General features: G+C 34.0%; 1 long non-coding RNA gene across 1 annotated transcript in view; it reads right to left on the reverse strand.

Annotated features, from left to right (window-relative positions):
• Positions 1 to 241: 241 nt before the first annotated feature.
• The window catches only part of LOC121020822 (uncharacterized), a 959,466-nt gene continuing 935,697 nt past the window's right edge, over positions 242 to 24,010 (reverse strand). Inside the window, exons 7-8 of the long non-coding RNA XR_005786304.1 lie at positions 6,675 to 6,708; positions 242 to 482 (exon numbers count right to left, since the gene is read on the reverse strand). This is a non-coding gene — a long non-coding RNA (uncharacterized LOC121020822). The remainder of the gene's footprint in view (positions 483 to 6,674; positions 6,709 to 24,010) is intronic.

Below are 24,010 nucleotides of genomic sequence, written 5' to 3' on the forward strand. Positions count from 1 at the left end.
GATATATTAGGGCATTAGTTCTCTTCCATTTTTTCTTCCATTTTCTCTTCCAGCAACAAGGATTCAGTTTTTATTGACTCTTAAAACAGAACTCCCTGAAATAACATGAAAAATGGATCCTGCTTCCTGTCATGACAGAGGAAACTACACTTCCATTTTGTGCCAAGGAAAAGCAGAAACAAACAAACAAAAACAAACCAACCAAACAAACAAACAAACAAAAAACACATGTTTTCTCACACACACTTTTCCTTTCTGCCTTCTTGTTTGGAAGTTATTTCAAAATTTAAAGAAGACTTTGGTTCACAGGGAGAACTCTTGAGTGGTGATCATATTGAGTTCACTCAATTTTCCACATTGTTAGTCCCTAAATGATGGGAGTAAGCTGTGATCTCTAATACTCTTAAGCAATAGAGAAAATTTAGAGCTGGTAAAAAGTACCAAATTTATAGTCCTAGAGACAGATGTTCTCTGTGGAGCTCCTAGAGGAAAAAAAAAAAAAAAAAAAAAAAAAAAAAAAAAGCCTGAAAAGCAGTGAGGCAAGACTCTTTATATTATTAAGGCTATTGGACCATCTAGATTCTCCTAGGTCTTAAGTAAGGGTTGTATGGTACAGACTGGGAAAACTGATCACCACAATGATAAAGTTCTGGATAAGCATGGCATTTGTTTTCTATCTAACTCATTTTGATAGGCCCATTGAGGCACAAGGTATTAAAAATCCTGTTATTCACAAACTCACATTAAGATAGATCTCCACATTTTAGATGTGCCATTGGGAAATGTAGGAGCCTTTTGCCTTCTGAATCTTTCAGACCCTCTCTGTATGCTTTGGGTTCAATCTTGAGGATTCAAGTAAGATGCAATTTGGTAATCTAAGTAGACAAAATATCATTGTTGACCCTTTTGTTGTTCACCTGCATGCAGATGTGCACTTATGAAAATAGAATCTTACATTAGGGAAAGAGTAGAAATCCAGTGTGTCAATAGCTTTCACAACTTTGTTAACTATGCCTTGTCTGTATTTGGTAATCAGACTATAGAGAGATCCTTCCAAACCTCTGAATTCTTGAACTACGAAGCTTCAAAAGAACCTCAGTATTGAATCTTCTATAATAAATTTCCTCTTGAGTACTTAGATGTACTCATCATTGTTGGAATAAGGTCAGGTCAAGTCGGCCTATGATGTCTCTTAAACAACACTATGTGGTATGTTTCCTTCCAGTGTTACTTTTAATATCTCCAGGGAAGGAATATACTGTAGTAATTAAAAGCACGACGACTCTTGGGGTTAGCCATACCTGGTATAGGAGACCGAACCATGCCTCTAGGTATTTTTGTCTTTGTTTGGTTCCTTCCTACATTGAGTCTGGGCTTGACCATGTGGTTTATTTTGACCAATGGGACTTTAGCAAGTATGTTGCTAGGTGAGGCACTTGTAGTGCGGCTTGTCCTTTGGAACACTCCTTGGAAATAAGCTGCATGTTATGTGCAAGTCTAACTTATTCTGCTAGAGAGAAAGATTATGTGGAGGGCCTCTGGCAGATTATTTATCATGTAGTAAGAGAGGCCACTTGGAAAACTGTGAACTTCATTAATACCCTAGTTGAATGTAGTCACATAAGTGGCCCCAGAAAACAGGGAAAGTAGAATAGCTGCCCCCTGTAACAATCATGAGGAATAACAAATGGCTATTTTACATCAATGAGATTTAGGGAAGTTTATTACATAATAAGAGATAATTGATGCATGAATCCATTACTTATTTAGTTATGTGACGTGGGTGAGATATTTAAACTTTCTAATCCCTTATTTGCCAGCTCTATATTATGGGCAATAACTGTACTACTTCATAGGATTGTGAAATGGATTAAATAAAATGATAATATAAGAAGTTTAGTGCATAACATCTGAGCTACAGTAAGTGCATAATGAGTGGTAGTTTTTACCATCAATTTCATCATCTCAAACATTGCCATAATTATGACAATCATCCCCCCTACTAACACCACTAAAACTGCCCCCCAACACCTTCCTGATAAGTGGTGTTTTCATGATGCTCTTTCTGTCTATTGCAATGGGGAAATAAATCTCTTTCAACTAAGACATTTTTTAAGTCAAACACACACACAAAACATTTTTTATTATAGTCAATTATGATGTAAGTAATGAAAATAACTCATTTAGATATCCTTTCATATTATTTCATTGGATTACTAAAGAGATAAAGCGATTTGCTAAGGTCACTCAGAAAGCAAATGGAATGATCACATTTGAAGCTCATGTCTTATTGCCATGAATTCTAAGTTCTTTTATAAAATTCTGGCTCTTCTAAAAATAAGAGCCTATGTCTCCCATGAGATAGGAATCTTCATAAAGGCACATATTTTGTTGTGCTTACTGATCCATTCCTAGCACTTGCTGTATAGAAGCTGCTCCAGAAACATTTGTTGAATATGTGTATTAATTCACAGTTGGTAGTTTAGTAGAGCATGGGCTCAAAAGCCAAAAAGTTTGAGTTTGAATCCCAGTTCTACCACTTATTAGCTATGTGAGTTTAGGCAATTTAACATTCTGTTTCCCAGTTTCCCTACATGTAAAGACAATAATAGCAAAAGTATACATTATCTGGGATTGTTTTAAAGAATATGAAGCACTCAGAATAGTGCCTAACAAAACAGTAAGCACCATATAACTTAACTATTATTATTATTTTGCTGTTATATTGGACCTCTATTAACATATGGAATTGTATATATAAAATATTAAAGAAGAGGTATATGTCATATATTACAAGAAGGCCAGGAAAAAAAGTAGTGTATAGTCTAAAACAATGGCTTCTAAGCTCCATTCTTGCTTAAAATATTTTTTATATGAGTATAGTTGACACACAATTTTACATTAGTTTCAGGTGTAGAAGATAGTGATTCAACTTCTCTATAGTTATGCTCTGGGACTCAAATTCAAACTTTTTGGCTTTTGAGCCCATGCTCACCACAAGTGTTGCTACCATTTGTCATCAGACAATGCTCTTACAAAATCATTGACTATAGTCAATGACTATGCTGTGCCTTTTATTTCCATGACTTATTTATTCCAGAACTGGACACCTGTATCTTCCACTCCCCTTCACCCATTTTGCCTATCCCCACCTCCCTTTCTTCTGGAAACCATTAGCTTGTTCTCTGAATTTATAGGTCTGGTTCTGCTTTTTTCGTTTATTCCTTTGTTTTGTTTTTTAGATTCCACATAGGAGTAAAATCATAAGGTATTTGTCTTTCTCAGTCTGAATTATTACCATGATACCCTCTAGGTCCATCTATATTGTCCCAAGTGGCAAGATATCACCCTTTTCCATGGCTCTGCAATATTCCATTATGTATGTATACATGTGTGTGTGCATATATACATGCACATGTACACTTACATACACACATACACCAAATCTCCCCATCTCTTTGTCTATCAATGGACACTTAGGTTGCTTCCACATTGTGGCTATTGTAAATAATGCTGCAATAAATGTAGGGGTGCATATATCTTTTCAACTTAGTATTTTGTTTGTTTGTTTGTTTGTTTTCTTTAGGTTAATACCCAGTAGTGGAATTATTGGATTACATTGTATTTCTGTTTTTATCATTTTGAGGAAACTTCATATTGTTTTCCACAGTGACTGCACCAATTTATATTCCCCCCAATAGTGTAGAAGGATTCCTTTTTCTCCACATCCTCACCAATGCTTGTTATTTTTTGTTTTCTTGATTTTAGTCCTTGTGACAGGTGTGAGATGATATCTCATTATAGTTTTGATTTGCATTCCCCTGATGATTAGTGATGTTGAGTATCTTTTTATGTGTCTATTGGCCATCTGTGAAGTCTCCTTAGAAAAAAAATGGCTGTTTAGGTACATTTTTAATCATATTTTACTTATGTATTTATGAATTTATTTGTTTATTGGTGTTGGTCTGCATCACTTCTTTATATATCTTGAATATTAACTCTCTATTGGGTATATCATTTGCAAATACATTTTCTTATTCATCAGGTTGTCTTTATTTTGTTGATGCTTTCCTTCACTGTGCAAAAGCTTTTTATTTTGATATAGTTTGAATTGTTTATGTTTACTTTTGTTTTCCTTGCCTTTGGAGACATATCTAGAAACATATTGCTAAGGTTGATGTCAGAGAAATTAATGCCTATGTTCTCTTCTAAGATTGTTAGTTTCAGTTCTCACATTTAGTCTTTAATTCATTTTGAGTTTAATTTTGTGTATGGTATAAGAAAGTGGTCCAGTTTCATTCTTTTGTATGTAGCTGTCCAGTTTTCCCAGCACCATTTATTAAAGAGACTTTTTTCCTTTGCATATTCTTGCCTCATTTGTCATAGACTGACCATATGAGTGTGGGTAAACCCCACTCTGGGCTCTCTATTCTGTTCCACTGATTTGTGTGTCTATTTTTGTGCCAGTACCATACTATTTTGATTACTTACTCCAGCTTTGTAGTATATCTTGAAACCTGGAATTGTGAAAACACTAGCTTTTTGATTTTATCTAAAGATTGCTTTGGCTTTTGTGGTATTTTGTTCCATACAAATTTTAGAATTATTTGTTCCAGTTCTGTGAAAAATGCTGTTGGCATTTTAACAGGGATTATATTGAATCTATCGACTGCTCTGGGTAGTATGGACATTTTGACAATGTTAATTTCTAAGCTTCATTCTTGATTACATCACCTGGAATGATTATTAAAATTCAGATTCCTGCCAATTCTGCCCCTCTTTCTTGATCCTCTATATTTGTAACAATTGTACCAAAGAATAGTATTTGTACATTCAGTTTAAAAAGCAGTAAAATGAAATGAATTATAATACTGCAAATTCAGGCATCATATTATTTCATGAGATTAGATATTTTGGAATGCAGGAATTTTTCCATTGCCTTTCAAATTCAATCATGTGGGGAACTGAATATTCTACACAAATCTACACGATGTGCCATTTTTGGATGTCCTTTTTCTCCTTTCTACCCTTTCCTTCACTCCCCTCATCTTTGGAAAAAAAGGTAACTACTCCCAAGTAATACTGACCCTCCTGGGACATGTGGAAAAACTTATGGGGGCGGGTAGGCCTCTATTACCTAAACTGTAGTCCATGGAGCAGTAAAATCAATATCACTTGGGAATTTGCCAAAAAATGTCAAGCCCTAATATATGACACTGCTTCTCAACTCCAGTTGCTCCTGGACTCACCAGCAAGCTGGAGCATCATGCTAAGCTCCACCCAGAGAGACTGAATTAACTGGTCTGGGTGGGGCCCAGGTATTAAGTAATTTTTTTTCAATACCCCAGGTGATTCTGACATGCCATTTGGGTGAAGAAACACTCATTTAGAGGAAAAGTTTGAGCAGAAAGCTTCAGACTGATTTTAGAATTTCTACTTCCATGGTCTTCTCCAGCCTCCTAGGGGAATACAGCTTCCAGAAAAGCCTTCACATTTCCTTCTAAGACTGGACAACTAAGGCCTCTTAGCTTCATTATATACTGTTACTGACTCATCCAACCTAGTCAGACTTCTATCCTGCCTTCCTGATAATCTCCTTGAAATCTGAATAAGCTTAACAATTAGACTGGATAACACTGATTAATGTCAATGGTAACATGATACAAAAACAATGACAACCTACTATATTTTGAAGGCAAAAGTCAAGTACTTTCAAGGACACCAATAATGATATTTACTTATGTTATGTTTAGATCTCTCTAACCCCCCTAACCACTATTGATTTTTATATTTTGACTATTGCAAGGTGATGATAGGATAGCCTTTGCATAGACTGTACTATTAAAAAAATACATTTATTTTCTGTAAAATTTTATCTCATACACTTGAAAATTATTTAACTAAACCAGATTGACTTTTTCTGACCCTTCACAGTTTACCCTGAAATAATCAGTTAATTAAAGGGGAAAGCAGAACTGGGAGCTGGCAAGAACCAGTTTTTTGTTGCTTTCTTTCTTTCTTTCTTTTTCCCTTTTGAGAGCATACTATTGCAGCAGATATTTCATTACGATCATTAATATTACTTCCCACAACATTTAATACCTGTTTCACTCCCCAACGTAAAATGTTACCCAATAGAAGTCCACAAAAGGAGTCACGAACAAGCATGTTCCTAACAAAAACAGAAAACTGTCCTTTGATTTCTGCTGTCCAGTATGCTGATTCAACTAAAACAAAGTCATATTTAGTCAGTTATGAGACTGGAAAAATGACAATCAGTCTGTGTGTACATCATGACCATCTGCATATATATATATATATATATATATATATATGGCCTTTGGTGGTATGAATATTTGGGTGTTTTCTCAGAGTCATCCCTGGGCAAACATATGGTACACATTTAATGGAAAACGTTTGGACAATAATGCCCCTCCTATACTCCTGGTGAACATGTACAGGATACTTTCTGATTTCCAGTCTTGGCTTAGTTCAGAAGTAAAAAGGGAGAGGTTAAATCCCTGGAAAAAAATATAGCTGACCTCAGGGCATGCTTGACTTTCAGTCTATGTAAGTGTTCATGTTTTTGCAGATTTCATAGGCAACATAGATCCTTTTGAATATCAGAAAGAAAAACATTCTACACAGATTTGAGAAGAGAAAAACCAACTTACCAGTGTTGTTCAGTTAATTGACAGGCACCATCATCTGAAACAACAAAAATATATTTTGATATTGCAATATAAAAACTACTGAAGACTTTTAAATCATCTTCAAACACATATTGTGCATTTATCTACAGAAGCAAAATTAAATAAGCTATAAAGATACATAATCTGATCTCAATTATTTAATTATTTCATATGAAAGTGTTTCATCCTCACCACTTTAGATCCAAATTAGATAGCTGGTTGTCTTTGAAATTTTTTTGTATATGCTTGAAATTTTTTTGAAATTTTTTTGAAAATTTTTTGTATATGCAAATGTATGTTTTGCAACCATATTTTATTCTGATGTTCAAGTTTAAAAGTACAGAGAATCCTGTATAATACAGTCCTTGTCCTGGCATGAACATAATCATGAAATCTTATCCTAATACACAGCTCTGATGATGCCATATAAATCACCATGCTGGGATAAAAAAAATCCACTCTGTTGTTTGTACAAGAAAAGCTGAAATATTTAGCAGAGTGTTCAGCGGCTTCAGTCAGCTGCTCCTGTTCTACCATTCTAAGACTCTGCCCCTAATTCTCTCGTGAGTCCTAATTCTACCTCTCAAGTTTATCTCCTACTATTTTCCCCTGTGCCCTGTACTCAGGTTATGTCTTAAACACATGTTTTTTTTTTAAACAATATTTTGGTTCACCACTTTCTCTCCACCTCCATATTCTTTCTACCCATTTTTTTCAGGGCCACCTCAGCTAACATCTCAATGAAGCTTGTCTTGACACCCAGTGAAGGAATTACTCTTCTTTTTCTATATATTTCCAACATATTTTGTACCTCTACTATAGTACTCAACAGATTGTCTCTTGTATTATAGATGGTTGTTTATGCCTTGATCCTGCTCATTTTTGCCTACCCAGAAGACTCCCTGTTATGTCTTTGACATGGGAGATATCCAGAAGATTATTCATAAGATAAATGGAACAATTTATTTAATATAGAGGTAACATGTTGTGTACATTTTTTTCATGTTCATCTGTTATCCTTTAAAAGTATTATTGCATTGCACCTGTTTCTGGTAATAACACTTGCATTTTAAAGAAATAGTAATCTCCATTACAAATGAAACCTTTAGTCTCATGAAAAAATAAAATTAAAGAATGAAATTAAAGAAAATTTCTTCTATTAATAAATGGCTTTTTAAGCAAGTTCTTTAAGATATTTTTTGTATTGTTTAAAAAACCTTTTTTTTTTTTTTTTTTGCAGGCTTGAATTTTGTGGAAAGGTGATAATACTTTCTGGCCCTCTATTAGCACAGCATATGTTTGAAATTAGTGTTTTGAGGAACAGTGACAGAATTGCCTGGAGCCATTAAATGATCACCCCATCAACAAGACTGAAATTAGTAGCATCATCTTAGAAAAGGGAATCTATATTTTATAGAGAATAAAATGATAACATTGCCTTGTTTGTAATTTTGTACACTTGACCAGGTTAACTATGTGAGAGCAGAATCTGCTCATATAAAGTATGCAAGTGCATTACACACTTACACAATGTCTTATCCTTCATTCTCCTTCCGGGCCCACAATTACTTCAGGTTTCAAAAAGTTAAACAATTCTGTTCAATTATTCATATCAATTTTTCCCCAGATGATTATGAATTAGCTATCTCTTCATCCATATTATTAAGTGCTTTTTGTTTTCATGTAATATGTTAAATATCAAGAAAAATAATTCTTGAATAACAAAATTTTAAATAATTGACTTAAAGATTTATATGAATATTTAAAACAATAGCAATGTTTCTTAATTTACATGTTCATCTATCAAATTCACTATGCTTGTTGATCCAAATTTCCTTCTTTCTCCCTTTTCCCCTTTCTCTCTTTTTTTTTCTTTTCATTTCTAAATATATTTTCCATTATGTTTTTTCTTCTGCATTTTGATCAGGTCCTAAGAATGTACCATATAAAACAGATATGGTTCTGTTCCACATAAAACAGATAACTTACTAAGTAGATAACCAATTGATTGAGAGACATGAAAAAGATCTTATCAAAAAACTTTGGAACTTTTGTTTTGATTCCAGAGATATTGGCATGATTATGGGAAAGGAATCATCCTAAATAAAATGATTTATGGATAACACATGCACCTACAAAATTCTTTTTCTTAAAAGAAGTTTTTAGAGGTCCTTTCATATGCAAATTTATTCAAATAGCACTTACAATTAGTCATCTACCTCTCTATATTTGACCATTTAATTCTCATAAAGAGCATCTATTTTCTATTAAAGAACCCGGCTGTTTGAATGTAGGAACAGAATACTAAGTGGAATATCATTCCAATATTGTGATTGTATGATTTGTGGGAAAAATAAGAATAAATTAAATATGTATTATTGCCTTCTCTGTATATCTCTACCAAGCAGGTGGTAGGAATAAGCCAGCTATTTCTGCATTTACTTGTAGAACCAATTATAGAAATAATTATGAAAACAAATGCAAATAGGTACACACTCTGGGCATAGAAAATTATTTTAGCTATGAAATCTTGAGTTCCAATAATATCACTGAAATACATACATGGATATATAATACATACATATATGTATCTATTTCTCTGACAAGCAAACACACATACATGCAGATATATAGATATATGCATAAGTGGTCAGAGTGATTCTCTTCTTTTCTAATTTTATCGGATATCTTTCTTTTGGCATTTCCTTTTCTTCATACAAAAATTCCAGTCCTCATTTCTCATATTAGTTGTGAACAAGTCCATGACTTGAGCTGAAATGGCAGATCAGTGATAACAGGAAAAGAAACTGAGAATGAAAGGGAATTGGGATGACTAAGCCTCATGACCTATATTCCATAAACAGCTCCTCAGCCAAAGTCCAGAATAGTCTGTGTGTGTGTGTAAAGAGAAAGGATACATATTTGGTCTTACTTTTTTACTCTTGAAATACAAATGACTCTTGCTTCACTCATAATTAGTTACAAGTTCTTTATTTTACAGAACCAAAATAAAAATGAAATTAAAGTAGCTCTATTTCCGTCAAATATATACATCAAATATTATAAACCAAAAACAAAGAATCTTATCAAAATTTATAGAAAACTAGGTAAAGTATAACAAATATTACTTGAAATACAAAACTCAGAGAAATACTTTAAGGAAATCTTCAGAGGCCGAACTGAAGAAGAAAATGTGGAAATGATTGATAAGGAGTCACTGATCTTTTGGTTGTCTGAGACATTTTTGAATCTCTGTCAAGAGTCTTGGGATTTCAAGGACAAGAGATTGAAAAATCTCTCATGAAAATCTTTTACACAGGTATGGTGGTTGAATTGATACTACTAACAAGAACAGAGAAACTCCACAGAGAGGATTTAACAAAAAAAAAAAAAAAAAAAGTATTTCTGGATTGGTACCTTGTGGATTCAGTCTCCAAAATTCTTTGGAAGGGCACACGCCCAAGAAAGGATTTAGGAATTATGAATATAAAGCCAAGCTAAGCAGGAGTTCAAATCTATAATTATCAAATAATGAGTAAATCTTGAATGAAATTCAACTGAAAGATCAAAGAGCAATATTAGAGACACCAAAACATTCTGATAATGAGATTACTAAACATAGATTAGAAAATACTTAAAATAATTAAAAATGAAAGATGGGGAGAAAATATATGAAATAAACAAGATATTAGCAAAAGAACAAGAGCATTTTCCATGAGTGGCAATTATAATTTTACAAATAATAATATAATCATTAAAATTAATAAACAGATATATTAAATATAGCTAAGATATAATTAACATGAAGAGCTGAATAAATTGTCCATAACATTACCAGAGAAACAATGAGGAAGTAAAAGTGATAAGAAAGAGCATGTGAGACACAAAAAAATGGGTGAGATGGTCCAACATGTGTCTAATAAGAGCCAGAAAGACAACAAGCATAAGGAACCTTAAAAAGTAATATATGAAAAATGTTCAAGAGTTGTGATATTAATATATATAACTTTTGAAAAGTATCTGTATGTCTGTATAAATCTATTTATATAAATCTACCTATTTACCTATTTCTTCAGGAAGTTAAATGAATCTCAAGATAAATCCAATAAATCTCCCTCACAAACAAACATAAATTAAAAAATAGCTAGAAGACAAAATAGGTATTTAAAGAGGAGCAGATTAGGTTTACAGCAAACTTTTCAACAAGAATAGTAGAAGATGTAGAATAGAAGAATCATAACTCAACTGTGTTAAGTGAAAATACCTATTACAGCAGGTTTTACCTGTCTATACACTAATTTACTAATGAAGGTTAAAAGAGATGTTTTCAGACAAAAAATCATTAGTTTCTATTACATCCTTTACTGAGGGAAATCTAAAAGATACAATTTAGGTAGCAGTAAACTGAATTCAGAAAGAAAGGGATGTAAAGAAAGAATGGTAAGTAAAGAAACTGATTCATATAGGTAAATCTAAAAAATATCACTAACTATATAAGACAATAGGATAATATAGTAATATCAATAATGTATAAAATATGATAATATAATATTAATAATCAATTTGGAGATAAAGTGACTGAAAACACTGCACATCTAGAATATGCAAAAGGTTGGTTAGATGGGTTATAGAGTGTTCTAAAGCTCTTATATTATTTGGGAGAAGGGTAAGAATATTCATTAGCTTTATACTTAAATGAGGTATCAGCATTAAAACTTAAAGGTAACCACACACACACACACACAAAGGTCCAGTTGAGTAGGAGGGGGAAAAAGATAAAGAAATGACTACAAAAAAGACAGAGATATCATGCATAGAAATAGCTAACTAAAGGGGTGCCTGGGTGGCTCAGTTCGTTAAGTGCTCAGGTCATGATCTCACAGTTTGTGGGATCCAGCCCTGTGTCAGGCTCTGTGCTGACAACTCAGAGCCTGGAGCCTGCTTCAGATTCTGTGTCTCCCTCTCTCTCTGCCTTTCCCCCACTAGTGCTCTGTCTCTGTCTTTCAAAAATGAATTAAAATTTTAAAATAAATTAAAAAAAGAAATAGCTAAGTAAATTAAAAGTACACAACAAAATAAATACAAATACATCAGTAATCACAATAAATGTGTTGGATCACAACCTCAGGAGTTCTCCAGGTGAAATCTGAAACTGGCCCCTTACATGGAGGGCAGGGAGAGACTCAATAAGAAAAAAAGCAGACCACCCAGAGTGGTAGGTGGCAGGTTTTTAACCAAGCAAGGAAAGTTACATATGAGGCTTGTCTTGGGTGGCTTCAAAAGGAGCAGATCTCTGCATTTGCCCAACAGATCTTAAAGGTATGTACAGAGGCCTCAACAGGGTTCAGCCACATGTATAGATAGTCCAGATGGTCTCAACAACATATTACTCTGTCAAGGTTTTGTCCTTGAAGAGACTCTAGCTATGGGAACAGTGGGCAGAAAGTACATTCCAAGGACTGGAGAAGGGTAATGAGCCCCAACTGCTTGGATCCAGCTCATGGGCCAACTGATGGTCATGGTCTCTCAACAACTTCCTCCAACAAAATGTTAGTGAACTCAACTGCTAGTTAAAGATGGAGATTCTGATACTCTCCTTCCTCTTCTTCCCAGGATTGTATCATCCTTCCTATTGAAGTTTTTTAGTCATCACTCCTCATGCTCAGCAGCATCTACTTGCTTCTTAATTAGTTCCACTGAAAAACAGGACAGTCTCAACTGTTCTCCCCTCTCATATATTTTCAAAACCAACAAAGCTATTTTTATAGTTTTCTAAGGGCTTTTATTTATAGAAGTAGATGGGAAAGAAGTAAAGGGGAATATATTAAAAAGATAAATAGCAAAAGTCCTTATTTTCAACTAGGGTGACCAACTTGTCTTGGTTTTAAAACTGAACTCCCAAGCCTAAGGAATCTATCCCACCACCATGAAACTCTCAGAGAAGAAAGGATTAACCAACTGGTTCTCCTAGTGTTCAACTGGCATCTGCTATGTGTTGTCTCTAGAACATAAAGGACTATTGATTTTGATCTTTTTGTTTCCTCTTTGTATCCATTTTTTCCTCTTAGACTTTGAGATCCCTGCCTGGTCACTCTACATACCTTCAAGACTTCCATTAAAAAGACTATCATGGTGTTCTTTGTTCTCTTATTTAAATATTTACACAATAAAAATACTTTAACCATGTGATAAATTTAATGAATCTACAATTATGCAATATCAAGCAAATAACAAAATAGTGAGTTAAAATGAGTAAAGAACAATTTAAGCTTTATTTTTTCTTTACTCTAGATAAAATAATTATTTTTAACATTTATTAAACAAGTGTTTTTAGCATCTACTATGTGTTGTGTGCTGTTCTCACTGGGGATACAGTGGTAGCCATGTGGACATGTTTCCGACTTACATTCTTGACGCATGGAGGGGTGAGGGGGTGAAAGAAAATAAGCAACTAAACAAATAAAACAATAAAATAATTTCACACAATTAGTGAAATGGACAAAATTAAATAAGTAATGAGGCTCAGAGGAAGAATATTTTGGATGGTAAGGCCTAATAACACAGAACAAGACAGTCATGCAAGATAAGATGATAAAATGTTTATGTAAAAGGATAGTGAACACATATGGCATTGTATGAATTTATATTCAAGAAACAGAAAGAGGGCCAATGTACCTGGAATCTAGTGAAAAGGAAAGAGTGGCAAAAGATACATTATAGTGATAGGTGAGGCCATATCACAGATTGGATGGTGGCCATTGCTAAGAAATTGGATTATATTCTAAGAGCAATAGGGAGTCACTGGAGGGTTTTAAGCAGTAATGACATTGCCTGATTTTGTATAAAACATGCCTATGCCTACTCAAAAATGGAAAGTAGAGGCAGAGGTAAAAACTGAGAGATGAGTTCTGAAACTTCCCAGGAAAGGACTTGTAGTGTTTTAGACTATAGTATATTTGGTGAGCTAGAAAATTCGATAGATCTAAGTTGACCTAGAATGCATTTCAAAGGTAAAGTCAACAAAATTTACTGATGGATTGCATGTGGGTCATGAGTTAAAGAAAGAGAGAAAGAATAGTTACTGGTTGGAAATTTAGTAATTGAGTGGATGTTGATGGTATTTACTGAGAGAGACCAGACTGGTAGAGAATATAGGTTTAATTATATGTGTGTTATCAGCTGTGATGATTCTATTTTAGCCATGTTACGCTGAAGTATTTCTTAGTTATGTGAGTACAAATATTATGAAGTTGGGTGTAGTAATCAGTAGTCAGAGGAGACATTAGGTCTGGAGATACGTATTGGGAATCATTATCATAGAGGTGGTATCTAAAGGCATGGATATTGGAGTGTGAGTCAGTAGCAAAGAGTGTAAGGCTAATACCAGAGTCTAAGGAATCCCAACATTAAGAGTGAGAACTGAAGGCAAATTACAATCAAGTTCTGTGCAGCTTAGCTACAGAGGGAAATTGAATTCCATCTTTACCAAGTATGTACTTAGTACATTCTGTGCTAGGTGCCTCAATAAACAAAGTTGACTTATGCTTCATGTGGCTTATGGTTTAGATTCAATGAAATTATATTTCCTTCTCCAGCATTTCTGAATTCACAATAAAATTCCAGTGGCACTTTGATGATCTGTCAATTTCAACCTGTTCTCTATTATTCCAGTACCAAACACTTCTTATAACTACCACTCTCCTTCATTTCCTCTTAATTCCTTTCAAAATCTAAAACCCACAGATTAATTCAATAGGAAAATAAATGACATCATGATATTGTTTTTCCTTGAATCACACATTTCAGTGAAAGGAGATACAATAAATTCACAATGAAATTGCAGCTTAATGTTGTTCTATTTACTTTATTTGATCCTAATTTTTGCAAGTTATAACTTAGCAACATGGAAAATCACAATGGTTTATTCAGGAAGAATGAACATGGTGATGGACTCTCAGATTGCTTGAGTGTTACCAACCACTATGGAAACTGTAGGCAAAGCAACAAAATGTGCATCTAACACCAGTAGAATAAATAAAGTAAAAATAGAAATAAATCATTAGAATCTTTTTCTTAAAGGAAATATGTAGATGGACACAAACTGAAACAAATTTCACAAGCAGCTTCTTGTTCTAGGACATGGCTTATACTATTAGTCTGAGTAAATCTGCTTCGGTTTCATTTAATACAATTGTAAATTCAGGATTTGTGTCATAGTAAAGTTATACTTTGGGTTTATGCAATGTTAAACTATTCTTTGTTATGGCAAAATAAAGCTGTAGAAAATCATAATCTCTGGAAGACTTGAACATGGTTGGTGCAAAATTGAATTTTTATCCTGTAATTCTGGGGAGACCATTGCTTAACAAAATACATTCTTTCTCCATATTTATCATTGTTTCCACCAATCTTTTTTTACAATGCTAAAATCATTTTTACGTAGTCTTTGGAAATTGTACTGATGTTTGCCCTTTGGCTTTTCCTTTTCTTGAGATAATTTTTAATTTGCTAACACATGGCAAACACTACAGCTTTGCATATTTTCTGCACATTTAATCTGTTTGTCCTAAAAAAAAAATGTAGTGAATTTGCTATTTAATTTTGCTATGCTTTTCGTTGTACATTAAAAATGTTTTCTTTGGATAACTTATGTTTGGAATATGAAGTGCTAATAATGTAAAATCTACCTTTGCATTCTATTTAGAGAAGAAAAATATATTGGGAAGATTGAATAGCTAAAATAGGATTTCAAGGAGAATCTGCACATACCTAAGAAGATAGGTGTTTTTGAAATATATTAAAATTATTCTCTGAAAATTGCCATTACAAAGAAAGGACCAATCACTGCTATTGTTTTGATTTGGAGGTAGGAACAACCAAATTCAGCCTTCTTATTGTCTCTTACTCTTTAGCAGAAGTCTTAGAACATTAAACTTGAAGTAGAGATTGAGCTCTACTAATAAATAAACTAATGAATAAATAAATTCAATGAATAAACTAATGAATAGAGAAGATTCAATAAATAAATAAATAAATAATCTAATGAATAGAGAAGATTGGAGAACAAAATAGAGGATATTTGAGAACAAAGTTATGTAGTTGAAAAATGTGAAATTTAAGTAGTATTAAGGAAGTTATGATTCTATATAACAAGGAAAATATAATGTATAAATTAACAGTTTTCAAATATATACATCCCTAGTGTCTTACATCCCTGACTTTGTCCCTGGGTCTGTTTCTTCAGTTTCCCCATATTAGAGCTACGGGGCCTGGCTGGTTGGTGGTAATTAAGGCAATATTACTAACATGTAAATATTCCAATTGGAATCTCTGTCTACTTCTCTTATCTGTTCCCCTAATATGTGGCCCACAGTAATATGTACTTCCCTCTTACTGAAAACTTTTTCTTCTTTACCTCTTCTTTCCCTGATTTCTACTCAACGGCAAATGTTTCAGTATGTAGGGCAATGTTTCCCATAAAGTTCAGTGCAGTTTCTTGGCACATCCTCTGTTCTACTGTGAAAAAATTCAACTTTTCTACAAAGTTCTACCTTTTCACTAAAATAAAGATTTCCATTTGCAAAATTCACTCATTTTTCCAATGGAGGTTTCCCTACACACACACACACACACACACACACACACACACACACTTTCTCCACAATTCAAAAATGGTGTGAGAAGAGGAAGAATATGATATACTCTTGAGTTTTCAATACCACTTCCAAAAATAAGGAGTTTAAAGCAAGTCTGTGAGAGAATGAAGCCAGTAGCAAAATTGAAAGGGAATATTGTGGTATAAGAGGATTATGATAAACATAGGTACTTAAGGAAGATGTTCTTGCAGACAGGAAAATTATTCAGGTACAAGATTCTGGGGGTGGGGGTGGGTAGGAGGGGACAGGGTTGAGGAACAGTGTGACCTTTAAAAGATATGTAATATGGGTGCCTGAGTGGCTCAGTTGATCAAGCATCTGACTTCAGCTCAGGTCATGATCTTACAAGGTGGGTCAAGCCCCACCTTGGGCTCTGCAGTAACAGCATGCAACCTGCTTCGAATTCTCTGTCGCCTTCTCTCTGCCCTTCCCCTTGCTTGTTCAATCTCTCTCTCTCAAAAATAAATAAACATTAAAAATAAAATAAATAATATGTTATATAAACTCCTTTCTCTCCACTTTCAAATGGCTCCATTACCATTCACTCATTCTTGCAAAGGAAGTCTTAGGCCAATTTGATGATTGCAAATTCTCAACTAATGTATCTTGATTTTGAAATTTTTTAATGATTGAATAGATCTTCTCCCAATAACTCTTTTCTTTATACCAAAGCAAAGGTATTTTTCTGCTTCTTTTCCACTGTAATGCTAAAAACATGATCTCTAGAGCTAGAAGTACTAGATTTGAATTAAGACTTTGCCACTTACTGCATAAACATGAGAAAATTAGCAAATTACCTAACTTCTCTGACCTCAGTCCTCTCATCCGTAAATGGTAATAATGGTACTTATTTCAGAAAATACTGTGTTTGCATGGATTAGATAAATTTAGCATAGATTTGGCTTGTGAGCACTGTAATGAACTATTCACCATGCCATTCTTTAGCCACTCCTTCTTGTCCTTCTCTTCCTTCTTCCAGTTATCATGGCTAACATTTTCTAATATTTTTTGTTCCTTCTTTGCACATTTTTATTCTTCCCCAAACAAGAAATAAGAATTGTCCATGATCTTGGATCATGTGACAGCCTTTTCTTGAACATTTTATTTATTTTATTTTTAAAAAAAATTTTTTTTTCAACGTTTATTTATTTTTGGGACAGGGAGAGACAGAGCATGAACGGGGGAGGGTCAGAGAGAGAGGGAGACAGAGAATCGGAAACAGGCTCCAGGCTCTGAGCCATCAGCCTGACGCGGGGCTCGAACTCACGGACCGCAAGATCGTGACCTGGCTGAAGTCGGACGCTTAACCGACTGCGCCACCCAGGCGCCCCTTGAACATTTTAATCCATTAGCATAGTTTCAAATATTTACAAAGATGAGATTTCCTATTATGCATAGCTCTTACCAAAACTTCTTTCTTAATCTTTAACTTTCTGGGAGACTTCCATGCAGACATCCCACTGCCACCTCAAAGTCAATTAGTCATAAGTCCACGTTCTTAGTCTATATGAAGGCTTTCTCTTGGTTTTCCCTCCTCCTGTCACCGACTAACTCAAAATTGCAAAGTAAACCTTCTTTTTCTCTTTTGGTACCCACATATAGGAAACAAAAGTTTCATGCTCTTGTTTAATTTTTACTATTTCTTCTTTTCAATCTCACCCCCATCATGTTAGTTCATGTCCTCATTACTTGACTTTGAACACCACAGACTGGTGTGTTTGTTTCTGAAATTTGCATAAATGAGTCATAGATTGTGTCTGATTTGGTGTCTGACCTTTTTTGTTCTAAGTTTGTGAGTATCAACCATGATGATATATATACATTTATTTCCACTGATGTGTAGGATTCCAATATGTGAATAGACATGTCTTATTCACCCATTCTACTGTTGATGATATTTAGGCTGCTTCTACTTTAGGATGATTATGAATAGTGCTTCCATAAACACATTTGTACATGTTTTGTGATGATACACTCACAGTTCTTTTGTGTGTGTATGTAGATATGTACACAAACACATACACAAATAAGGGATAAATATCAAATACACAGAAAAGACATATTTATTGAAATACGAGTGGTTGTCTCTGGGTGGCAAGATATACGAAAAATTTTGTCTTATTCTAAGTTTTCTACAACAAAAACAAAATTTGAAAATTGGCATAACATAGTCATTTGGAATATGATTTCAGGGGTCAAAAAGCCTGATAAAATTCTAGTACCACTATTTATTCCCTCTTATTTTATTTACATTTAATTAATGTAATTAATTTATTCATAATCTTTTATTTTAAGTTATTTAAACTTGCTGAGGCTCAAATTCTTCATCTGTTCATTTTTAATTTTGGGGAATCATATTTCCTTCATAAATCTGTTGCAAGGAATAAATTGCCTGTCACATGTAAACTCAGTTCAATACCTGGTAAAAACTATTCGTTATGTTTTTGTTGGAATTGTATTATTATATTTATGATAAAAGAATACTGTTTCACCTCCTATAATTTATGTCCTGCAAAATTTGAGTTAGAATATAGAATAATTTTACATTGCAGTAATTTAAAATTAAAAAAATATTGGAACAATCAGAAGAATGTTTAATTATTCGCACAGCACAGAGTAGCAAACTATCTGTAGGTTAAGTTACTTACAGGTGGAGCTATAAATCTTTGAACCAAAACCACTAGAGTAACAATGGCAACAGAAAGAAGAAAAATGCAGAGAATTTACTGTATAAGTGTACTGATTGAATCATTACTGATGCTTCTTTGGTTTCTGTTTTTTTATTATTTAACATTCATAAGAATATGATTATATGTGCAAATTGGGTATCCCTTTCTTAAAATTTTGGATCAGCTGGGGACTACACTCCACTGAACCAGCAAAATCTGAAACAAATAAACTACCATTTACAAGGAAGCATTTAAGAAAATTGCATGTATGACAAGCAATTTTTTCAACCCATACGGCTTATTTATGATTCTACAATGTGTGTGCTGCATTTTCAAATGTGCTAGTGTTGAGATTCATACCTGTACTGTTTCTTTGTTCAGAGTCCTAGGACATTATAATAAAACGAAAACTTAACATCACTCTCAAGTGGGGGGTTCATTTTAATTAAGAATAGAAAACAAGTGAATAATTTCCCTCCAGTTCCACTTAATTCTTAGTAAATGCTATAATAAAATGTAAATAAAAATTATTATATTAATACAGATTATATTAAACAAAGAACAGAGATTTGGAGTTTTAGATGGAGCCTAGTTTGAAAAGCAACACCATTGTTTACTAATATTTAACTCTGGGTTAGTTTTCCCATCTGTAGAAAAGGCTGAATGTGATAATTAAATATGAATGTGAATTTTCCTCACACTGCCTGACACAAAATGGGTCTTCAGTGATATTGTACTGTCACTCTAGTATTAAAATTGTTTCCTTCAAAGTAATAGAAATTTTCCAATTTTGTTATTTTGTCAGACTCAGCAAAGGGTTTTTTTTTTTTTTGATATCACTCAATATATCTCAAAATTTTAGGGTCTTTGAAATAAATATTTGTTAAGAAAGTAGGAAACTATGATTTGTTTGACCCAAACTTAGACATAGATTCTACAAATTTTCTGAAATGCATCTTCACTCCATTACAATATTCCTACCTAACAAGGATAGATGTGCATTATTCTCATATCAGTCTTTCTGATTTTAATACAAAGATGAACATACATATACTGAACTTATCTAAAGATAGTATGCCCACAGTATTTTTCTAAAGTTAAGATTATTCCACCTACAATAGTATTTTATGCATTGGTCCACTCCAACCACAGCTATACCCAATATGGCTTTTAATTTAGATTTCATCACTGAACTTCCCACACTGGGCCTTAGGTACTTTTTATAATGCATCTGAATGTTTTAGTATACTTTGAGCTTTTCCAAAGGTGAAACTACTAGCAATATGGTCCACTAAGCTGATATGGAAATCCTTTTCCAATTCGAATATGCAGCAGTGTTGAATTAAGTGTTACTTTTCTAGAAGCCAGAAAAATCATATTAAACGAATTCAAGACCAATAACATATCTCATGAGTTAGAAGCAAATTCTAAACAGATCTGAAAGGAGGCTGCCACAACCAGCTGCATATAGTATATAAAACTTCCATGAAAAAGAGCTCTCACTGAAGATGAGATCACCATGTAAAAATTATGGACCACAAGAGTAAAGGAACCCACCATTAGGAAGAATCAGCAGAGGCTAGAAGTATAAAAATTGGCATTCCAAGCAATAATAAAAAAGCCCCTAAATGATTATTATTTAAAATCCTAACAGAATAGTAGAGAAGCAGTTGATTTTTTAGTTTACTGGATGATGACTACAAAGATCTTATTCTATTATATGAACTAATATTTCAAGTAACACAACAACAAGAACAAACTCCACACAAACCCTAAGTTTTCAAATATTTTATGTTTGGTATACATGATATAGTTGAAAGAGGAAAATCTTTTGCCTAATACTTGTTCCAAATCAAAGATTTTATGTAAAAATATGTGGAATAATTGAAATATAATGTTTTGGCCTAACTATTATTCTTCACTACCTGCAAGAGGAAAATATGAATATTAAAAAAAACTCATTAAAAATCTGTTGTCAAACACATTTGTGAAGTAATATAGCACAATAAAATATTCAGGAAGTATCACGAAGCAGCCTTATACAAATTCAGCACTTGCTAGATTTCTTTAAAGACAGCATCCATTGTTTAGATAAATGAAGTGGACTTCTAGATCAGAGGTTACTGGCACAAATCAATATGCTTAAATATGCATTCTATCCATATGGTATTTCAGTAACGGGTGCTTGAAATTCAGTACACAGCTTTGCAATAAATCCCAGGAAGAAGTTATATTAAAAGAAAGTTAGTTCTGTGATTTGAACTCAGAAATCAATGGAAATGTACACAAAAAATAAGATATTTTTAGACATATATGTGAAAAGAATGGCTTCTGTCATTGCCATTCATAATTCATATTTTTGTTTCCTATGTCCAATTTAAGTTGGATTTTTTCCATGTCTCCCTTTCCCTGCACAGACAGCCTTTAAGTACACAAGCATTCCATGCTGGGAAGAAATCCATACATGTGATACTTATTAAAAAATATAAAAACAAAAAATCCAGATTAGCAAGAATCTAAAATAAGAAAGTCTTGGGGCGCCTCAGTGGCTCAGTCGGTTAAGCCTCAGACTTCAGCTCAGGTCATGATCTCACGGTCCGTGAGTTCAAGCCCCGCGTCGGGCTCTGGGCTGACAGCTCAGAGCCTGGAGCCTGCTTCAGATTCTGTGTCTTCCTCTCTCTCTGCCCCTCCCCTACTCATGCTCTCTCTCTGTGTCTCAAAAATAAACATAAAAAATTAAAAAAAAAAAAAGAAAGTCTTCAACTTGTTAGAGTATAAAGGAGGAAAACTATTCCTTTCTTCCCTTATAGATTCGTTGCCTGGCCTGATAGTTAAATTGACACAAGGCAGATTAATGGGGAAAAGCAAATTTAATTTTGTATGTATGGAGCTCCAGTGATATGAACCCCCAAGAAGTGACCTAAGCAGGCAGGTTTTATGTCTTTTATATGAAGAAATAATCCGGGAATAATTGACAAAATAAATAAGTTTGGGTTTGACATGAGCAAATTAATGAAGAAATACCAAGGTTTGCTCATACAGTCTTCTTGCTCCTGAATTCCCTATCTCGGGCTATACAGATGTCGTCCACTGTCCAGGTGCAGGCAGGGCACTCTTCACATGGGGAACTTATTACCTGCCTTTGAGGAAGCAGAAAAAGGTCAGAATGACCTTCTTGCACTGATCGTTTCTTAGTAACTTTAATGCAAAACAATCTATCAGAGTGGTATGTTTTGGAATGGCTTTCCCTAAACCCCATCAAGAGGTATTTGGGAATGGCTGGAAGTGCGGGGTACTTTACTTCCAGGAAAAAAAAAAGATACACAGTATAATGGAAGCTTATGTGATGAGATCAAATAGATATAGAATCGCATCCACACACATGCACATGCATAAATACTCATTCATACAAAATCTCTACGACTGGATTTCAGACAAGAAACAGCTAATTCTAGGGATGTGTTGCTGGAAATAGTTTCCTGATACAAATGGGGCTTTAGTAGAATCCTGAAGGATGGATAGAATTTTGAGAGATGGCAAGAAAGTTGGGAGGAACTTTATGCATGGAGAATACTGTGGGTACAGGAATAATCTGAGGGAATAAAATGCATCTTTAAACTCATCTAGTTTGCACAACAAATAGGAGATATAAATAGGAAAATATGTGCCCCCTTCTGTCTTCCTTCCTTCCCTTCTTCCTTTCCTTCCTTCTGCAAAAAATTAATTACTAAGCCCCATCATGTACGAGGGTCTAAGAATACAGCTATTAAAAAGTCCTTGTTTTTGCTTTCAAAGAATTCATGGTCTAACAGTACAAACAAAAATGTATACCATTTATTAGAGTAACATGTGACAAACTCAGCTTGTGCTGTGGCATGGGGACAAATTTGTCAGACTATAGGTGCAGGGTACACACTAGGGAAGGTAAGATTAAATTATGATGACACTAGGTATGTAAGGACCCAGATGATCCAGTAGAAGAGCTTAGAAGTGATAAGGTGGAAGGAAAGTAGAGTGTCTTAGGGATTATTAATTGGGAAAAGTTGCCCATAAGAGAACTAGGATTATGGTTAATTTAGGCTCCATCTTAGTATGTGTGTATGTACACACACACACACACACACACACACACACACACTAGGCTTGAATATCTACCATTGTTTTACTATTATCTCTTAAAACTATTATCACCACACATGTAGACCCTCAAATGCCTGCTTGCATACACGTGCATGTGCATACACATAAGAGATTCAGCAGACTTCTGTAACCACAGTCATGCTACAAGCAGAAGCTGCTGTCATGAACTGACTGAATAATGTTCAGTGACCTAAATTGGGGCTTAGAATAAATGTAGGTGTGTGCGTGTTTTAATCAAATAAAAAGTAGGACAAATACATGTGTTTACTTTTTTTTTTTTCACCAAAGCGGAGAAGCCTCTTTGTGTGTGTGTGCGCATGTGTGTGTGAGTGTGTGTGCATGGCTACAAAAATAAAAATACCATTAACCTGAAAAAGAAATGAACCATAAAGTGGTTTTCTATCAAAACAGACATGAAGTGGATTAAAAATTAAACTCCAGACTGGGACGTATTTTTGTGTCCCTTTTCAATTCCCAATAATGCATTAGGATACATAGAAAAATCCCTGAGGATATGTGCCATTGCCTGTCCTTATCATGGTAATCAAGGCGGGGGTGAGAACAAAGACTTTTGTCTCAGAATTGTGCCTCCTAAGATTAACACTCAAATACAAAATAATTCCCAAGCTAGCAAACATATGTCATTTCCTGGAGAATTATGAGCAATTTCTGTGGGTTTGTATAGAAATAATTCCCATGAATATCATCATCAATATCTAGAGCTATGTAAACAAAAGCTGCCAAATTACACTTTTTCTCTAAAGTATAGTAGGATATCATACAATGCCACTCACCATACGGGTGTCATTGAGATCATTAAACCTGAAATGGAAATGGCCTTTTGCTGGCATTT

Source organism: Herpailurus yagouaroundi, unplaced genomic scaffold (assembly GCF_014898765.1).
Source record: "Herpailurus yagouaroundi ecotype Mexico unplaced genomic scaffold, PumYag 252, whole genome shotgun sequence".
In the NCBI taxonomy this organism is placed as follows: domain Eukaryota; kingdom Metazoa; phylum Chordata; class Mammalia; order Carnivora; family Felidae; genus Herpailurus; species Herpailurus yagouaroundi.